Source organism: Anser cygnoides, chromosome 1 (assembly GCF_040182565.1).
Source record: "Anser cygnoides isolate HZ-2024a breed goose chromosome 1, Taihu_goose_T2T_genome, whole genome shotgun sequence".
Lineage (NCBI taxonomy): Eukaryota > Metazoa > Chordata > Aves > Anseriformes > Anatidae > Anser > Anser cygnoides.
Genome location: NC_089873.1, coordinates 64,676,367 through 64,682,366, shown reverse-complemented (window position 1 = coordinate 64,682,366; position 6,000 = coordinate 64,676,367).

Sequence of the window (6,000 nt, the reverse complement as noted above, 5' to 3'; positions counted from 1 at the left end):
CTTTTCTTCTTACAGAATTTGATTTGCTTGCTTGTTCCACCACCTCAGCTGCAGGACCCTCACTTAGTAATGTCTCCTGTCTCTGTGTCGTAGAGGAGCTCATGGCATCTCACATCTTGGGCTGTCTGTACCCAAGGGACCATGGTGCATAGCTCAAAAACATTCAAGACAAATAGGTCTTAAAATATAACAGCTGGACTTCCTAGTTTTCTTTTTCCCATGAGTACGGAAATGATTCCAGCTATGATATGGGCATGATTAACGATATGGACAGATTAGAAGCTTTCATGCCTTTCTTCCTATGACCAATAACCATAACTCTTCCAGAGAAACTAATGGATTTTTATTACTCCTAGGGAAATACTAATGACACATTTATTCATTTCTTATTGCCACCTAAACGCCTTTGATCTCAGGCTTTTCAGGTGGACCTGTAGAGAATATCTTCACTCATGTTTCCCTTTGAATCTAACTGATGTCACAGCTCCATTCTGGGACTCAGTTAAGCTTCATTTTAAAGTCTGGTTTCAGACCATTGTGGACCCATCTCTACCATATGGTACCTTTCTCTGTACCATTACTATGTATTGTGAGAAAAGAAAGAAAAAAAATGGCCCTGCTCACTGACCTTATCTCATTAGAAAGAAAGGATGAGCGGTAGAAAACGACATTCCTGAAATCTGTAAATCTGTCTGTGACCTGAACTCAGGGCTCCGTTCCTGTAGCTTAATTGCTTTTTCTTCTCCAAGTTCTGAGTAATTTCATAAGCAAGATTTTATGTGTGATAAGTAAGAAGTGATGTGTGTGGGGGGGGGAGGGAAGAATAGACTCAAAGCAGCCTTCTAGTAGTTTTAATAAAGTGCATAGGTTATTTCTAAAAAGGTACGTGTATGTACCTAATTTTATGCTGCTTATTTTCTGGGAAAATAAATAAAAATACTGATGACATGAATGCAAATAAACACAGGTATAACTATTTATTGGATAGGACCTCTGTTTCTTGAAGACCTCCAAGGACTCCTTGTAGAATTAAAAGAAAAACAATTTTGATCATAATCCTTGATTTTCTCACCTTTTAATAAAATTCAGGCTGATTACTAACTTATATTCTAAGAAGATCTTACATTTCTATTGCAGTCCTGAGTTTCTTAAGCTAGTAAATAAATTGCTCGTAAATCTATCAATATCTGTAGTAATATAGAAATTGACTGTATCAGAAATAGGAGTACGTTTTACAATTACGTATGCTTAACTTTAAGCATTTGAGTAATCCCACTGACTTCATTAAGATAATGTACTCTACTAATTTCATTTTTATTATAAATTCATATTGAAAAGTGGTTTTTTTTTTTTGCATTTGTTGTTTTTCCTGCTCACAAGAGCTGTGATCTTAATGGGACAGTTCTTTCTTAGAAAGGAGCAGTCAGTACTTTGTTGAGATAAAAATCCTGACAGTTTTCCAGCATAGTATTTGTATGCTAATGGGAAAGTGACATGAAAGAACTTAAAGTGTTTATGCATAATTGTTTACTCTCTGGTTTATTCATAGAATTAAGATACATGTGTACTATTATCTTTTAAAATATAATGAACAGTGTTCGCTTGAAAGAAGCTGATAAAAAAAGGAAAACAAAAGAACTAGTGTTTCTGCAGCACTTTGAACATGCAGAAATGTACAGTTGTAAAAAGAAGAAAAAAAAAGAGTAATGTCAAAAGCACACACTGTTGTTATAGCTCCTAAAGCTGACCAAATATGAAGAACAATTTCTAGTTACAAAAAACAACAAACAAAAAACAGCTCTGAAGCCTGCCACAATATAGGACAACAGTTTCTCTAAATTGTTCACAATGTACACATTTTCCAACCAACCGTACACCAGCACAATCAAAGACACAAACCTGTGAAGTAATGAGAATCTTCAGTCCCTGGTCAAGTTACCACCTGCAGCAGTGTTTGCAGCTCCTCCCAACAGCAGACCAGTACCAAACTCCTGCACCACTGCCACTGCTGGTAAGAAAACAAAGGGCAGGGGTGAGTCTGGGAGAGAGATTTAGCGACTGTCCTACAGCTTTGAAGGAAACCCATAAAAGAAAAACCAAAACACAGCCTTGAAATCTCTCTTACTCACTAGTCAACAGCATGATGCACAAGGATTAGTACTACAGACTGAAATTAATAATAAAAAAAAATAATACCTTTTGAACGCTGCCCTGTCTTGCAGGTCTAGATTATGGCTACATAGTCCCCGCGACCAACCTGTCAATGAGAGCACAAAATCCCCAGCCAAGCTGATGCCTGGACAGCGGCCACCCTTCACATGCCTCAGAATTCCTTGTAATCACGTAAATTACTCCATATTTCACGTAGAAGCATGAGCCAGTGGGCACTAGCCTCCCTCTGATGTCGGTGAAATGCTCAGCTGCTCTATAAATAAAGCCACAAGCCTCTGGGTCTGCAAATATTTCTTTGCAGGTTTATCTCTAGGTACATGAGTTATCCTGCAAGGCAGAACCCTGACTTCACTTAAAGCATTGCCAATACTGCCATGGGCTTCTCGGGGGTCAGTATTTCGTCCCTCACTCCCACCTGAATACTGAGACAAAATTTATGTGAGAGTTTTTAAATTGAAAACAACCACATTGCCTATTACACTGCTGTAACACCCACTCATGGTACTGCTGTTAGGTTCACACTGCCAAAGGTCTGCTAGTTCCAGCTGTACACCTTAGCTTGTTCCTGTCAAAAGCTGAGTTTCCTGCATAGTTCTAGTGCGTTGTACCACTGCAGAAAGCTCCCTAAAGCTGGCTAGCTGAAGTTAGGTAGGTATTGCTGCTCTCTGCAGAGAAACACGATAGAGGAACACAGAGTAAAATCTCACAGGATCTTAAAAAAATCCATTACAAACTGCCTCACCTTGATTTTATAAAGAAATTACTCAGACAGGAGCATATGAAATGCCAATATGATTTATAACTGATTTTTTTTTTAAATCGTCTTTCTTCAGTGGCACACAGGCTGACTCTCAGTCTCCCTTACTTAATAGCTGTGTTTTTTTTTTCCAGTGACACAGAGGATCCACAGACATGGCACATCCCCAAGTATAAAAGGGCTCCACACAGGGCAATACAATGCTGCTCAGCTCCTCTTCTGCTCTCACAAGGTGAGCAGAGAACAACGTGCAAACCCCAACAATTACAAATGACTCCCAAAGTGGAACCTAAATTAGTGGATTCATTTTTCATCATAACTTAAAGAAAATATATTCTCATGAAGCTCCCCCCCCCACCAGCAAATGACCCTTCTCACAGCTAACCAAGATATAAAGATGTACTCTGAACTTCTATGTACAGACTTGAGCTTCACTTAGAAAAATTATAGCAGTTTAATGGGCTACAAAATGTTTCTAACCTTTTATATATATGTGTGTGTATATATATATATATATATATATATACACTTAGCTGATGTTACTGCTGTAATTAGGAACACCACTCATCCCTACAGGCACAGTTGAACAATATTTTAAATGGGAAGTTCCCTTGAAAATTGGTATCAAGGATGAAAAAAATATGTAAAGCAGCATTGACCAGATGCCTTCTCAGCCTCCCAGGCAGCCTGCGCCCCTGAATACACAGAGGAAGAAGAAGGTGCTGTTGTTTCACATTGCAGTCACCAGAAGATGAACATACGCCTCATTGCGTGTGGGGTGTGGGTTGCGGGGGGGCAGCCACATTTGCTTGACTGGTAGATTGAGAAGAAACAGGGGGGCATTCCTGAGCAGATGCATTTTATGGGATCACTCTGTTGCCAGTCACCAAAGTGCATGCTTAAGTGCACAAGAAATCAAATCGACTCCAATTTAATTTTAAACACATGCTTAGTACCTTTGTAGTGAATTTTTAGATTTCTTTCGCCTTTTAGAAACTATGTCGGTTAGCTAAGAAGCAGTTTGTTAGACCCAGGTTAATTTCTTTTCCAGCAAATCCTGTAAGTGCAGAATTCCACAGGCAGAGTTTCACTAGTTTTATCCGGCACCTTTCATGAGAACCTTGTGGTTGTCAGGAAGTTTCCCACACTAGAAGACAGTGCTTGTGGTGATGCTTAGCATCCTGACAAGGGAGGGAAGTTAAACTAGTTTTGTTGTTTGTTTGTGTTTTAAATCATCACTTGATTAGTTTCATCTTGCTTCCTTTTCTATTTGTCCTCCAAATATTCCATTTTCCTTAGGGGGTAACACCTGTGTCAAACATTTTTTCATTGACGCTTCTTGTTTTTAATAGCCTCGGGCTACCTGCTTCCCTTCTTCATCAGACAATTACACAATATGAAGTGCGTAACATGCAGATGAAGCATTGCAAAGGAAAGGATGTCTTGAACTCATTATTTGGAAAGATATGTAGCAATGAACTATTTGTGATGCTGATGGAATAACATATGAAATAAATTAAGTGGAACTGACTTTGACATTTTGCATATGATAATAAAGAGCATAAAAGCAATGTCTTAAAAATTATTAAGTTGATTGAAATTATTATACTCTTATTTTCTACCGCGTGTTAATAAGGGAGTTGTGACAGTGATTTCTAAATAGATAATAGAGAACAGTGAACTAACACACATGCTTTAGAACTGTGATGTGAAAATTTCTTACTTTGTTGCATAGTCATGAGGCTTATTACTTGCACATTTAATTTCCTTTAAACTCTTTTAGCCCAGTGAATGATTATAATTGTTAAATGAATGTACTGAAGACTGAGTCATTTTTCTACTTTTACTGCTATCTGGATTCTAAGGAAGGTAGAAGTGATGATAATTGTGTTTTTTAAAAAGCCAAACTATTTATTTATTATGTTGGGCAGGAGTTTTCAAGTAATTTGAAAATTTAAATGAATTTACAGTTTATAACAGACAGCAGAAAGACAGACCCCAAAACCATAAGTCTATTTTTTCCTTTTGGTGGTTGGGAAGGGCTATAGTTGAAGTCACAAAGTATTTGTAACGACTATAGTTGAAGTTATACTGTAGTGATCAGCTAATACCCTTACTTAATTTATGTATTTTTTAAATTAAAACCAAAACAAACTTTTAGAAAAACTGAAATTAAATAAAGAAATAAATAAACTGAAGCTAAGTAGAAGTTCCAGAGGTTCCATAGGATCTCTCAATTATTGGACAATCCTTTGCTATTTAATCTCACACTACTGCCAATAGCCCTTACTAAGGAGCCATTTTACTTATGTTGATTTTAAGACATCTCCATACATATTTTAAAGTTCTGTGATAGACAGCTCTAATTTTGCAGATACTTGGAACTAGGTATGTAGCCTGATCCACCCCACCAAGTACCTGCATTCTATGTTTTTTGCGGGCTTTGTTTGTGAGTATGCTATTTATGGAAGTAGTTAAGACAAACTGAAATAATTCATTCTTGTAACACAGTAAGAATGTCCTTTTGGTGGGAAATGTGATTTTCTTATAAATCTATCATAATTTTAGATGTATTAGCCTAACCCTTGAATAACTCATGCTTTCAGGCATAGATGCAATCAAAGGCAAAGGAGCTGATGAGAAAAGAGAAGAAAAAGTCTTGAGTCTGAGTGGGGGACAGAGCTTTTGAGTTATCAGGGGCTCTGAGTGAACTCCTCTTCATGCATATATGTGTGCATAAATTATGCTATTGCTGCATTACAACAGTGTATAATCACATAAATACTGATTTACTATCTCTAAATTTTACATGCACATTTACGGCCACTTTAAAGCCCATTTGAGCTGTCAGTACAGGGTGTTGTGACCTGAGTGTAAACAGAAATCAGATTTTTGGTCTTCCTTAACTTTTCAAACAGCTACTCATCTTCAAAGACTATAACATGAAGAGAAAATTTGAAACAGAAAGAAGCAATTTGCATTTTGTTCCAGTTTAGATAAAAGCAAAAGCGACCACCTAAATTTTGAGCTCACTTCTGACAAAGTTAGTAACTTGGCAGAAGCTGGTCAAA